The following is a 1,470-nucleotide window of genomic DNA, read 5'->3' as shown; positions in this document are numbered from 1 at the left end:
CGACTGAATACCCCAACATGCACATAAGGAATTTTGTCGAGATCTGCAGTACTTTCAAATATAATGGCATGACTGATGAGGCTATCAAGCTGAGGCTTTTCCCATTCTCACTGAGGGACAAAGCTAAGGACTGGTTACATTCTGAACCAGCTGGGTCCATCACTACTTAGCAAGATCTTGCGCAAAAGTTTCTGGTGAAGTTTTATCCAATGGCAAAGACTGCTGCTATGAGGAGTGCTCTTACTCAATTTACGCAGCAACCTACAGAATCTATGTGCGAAGCTTGAGAGCGCTACAAGGAAATGTTGAGAAAATGTCCACATCATGGAATGCCCGATTGGATGGTGATCACTGGTTTCTATAATGGTTTGGGGGCCCAATCTCGGCCCATACTCGATGCAGCTGCTGGAGGCACCTTGTGGGCCAAAAGCTATACTGAGGCTTATAATCTTATTGAGACTATGGCTGCAAATGAGCATCAAAACCCAACTCAGAGGATGATGCCTGGGAAGGTAGCAGGTATTCTGGAAGTCGATGCAGCCACCGGTATTGCAGCGCAGCTTCAAGCGCTGTCTATAAAGGTCGATTCTCTAGCTACCTATGGAGTCAATCAAATAGTTATGGTCTGTGAGCTTTGTGCAGGTTCTCATGCTACGGATCAGTGTTCTCTTGTTAACGAATCTGTTTAGTATGTGAACAATTATCAGCGACAACAGCAGCCTGTGCCAGCTACTTATCATCCTAACAACAGAAATCATCCAAATTTTAGCTGGGATATTAATCAGAATGCTATTCAGCCACCATATCAGCATGGTGTGAGTAAACAGTTCAACCCACCTGGATTTCAGCAACCGCAGCAATATGCTCAAAGGCAATCATATCCTCAACAGGGAAGTGCAGCTGCACCCACTAGTGCTGATTTTGAGGAACTTAAGCTGTTGTGCAAGAGTCAGGCGGTTTCTATCAAGACCTTGGAGAATCAAATCGGTCAAATAGCCAATGTAGTGCTCAATCGTCAGCCTGGAACACTTCCCAGTGACACGGAAGTACCTGGCAGGAAGGAAGCTAAAGAGCAAGTCAAGGCTATTACCTTAAGGTCTGGGAAAGTTGCTGATGCTGAAAAGGCAAAAAAAGGAGAAGCTGATGTTAAAGATGAAGAAGCTAAGCAAAAGGAGAAAGCGGCGGAACCAAGGAAGACTACTGTTGAACACACTCTGCCTGAGGGTAATACAGGGGAGAAACAGCTCTATCCTCCACCACCTTTCCCTAAGAGATTGCAACAACAAAAGCTGGATAAGCAGTTCGGTAAGTTTCTGGAGGTGTTCAAGAAACTTCACATCAATATACCTTTCGCTGAGGCTCTGGAGCAAATGCCTAGTTATGCGAAGTTTATGAAGAGTATTCTTTCAAGGACGGTGAAACTGGATGACCTTGAGACCGTTTCTCTAACGGAAGAATGCAACGCTGTGC

General features: G+C 45.1%; 1 non-coding gene across 1 annotated transcript; it reads right to left on the bottom strand.

Moving 5' to 3' along the window:
• Window positions 1-224: 224 nt before the first annotated feature.
• LOC141687590 (small nucleolar RNA R71) lies at window positions 225-331 on the bottom strand. Its single transcript, XR_012561082.1, has one exon. It is a non-coding gene; the product is annotated as a small nucleolar RNA R71 (small nucleolar RNA).
• Window positions 332-1,470: the final 1,139 nt, after the last annotated feature.

This window comes from Apium graveolens, chromosome 9 (genome assembly GCF_009905375.1).
Source record: "Apium graveolens cultivar Ventura chromosome 9, ASM990537v1, whole genome shotgun sequence".
Taxonomy (NCBI): Eukaryota; Viridiplantae; Streptophyta; class Magnoliopsida; order Apiales; family Apiaceae; genus Apium; species Apium graveolens.
The sequence above is the reverse complement of the archived record's forward strand: the minus strand, read 5'-3'. Positions and strand labels throughout refer to the sequence as shown.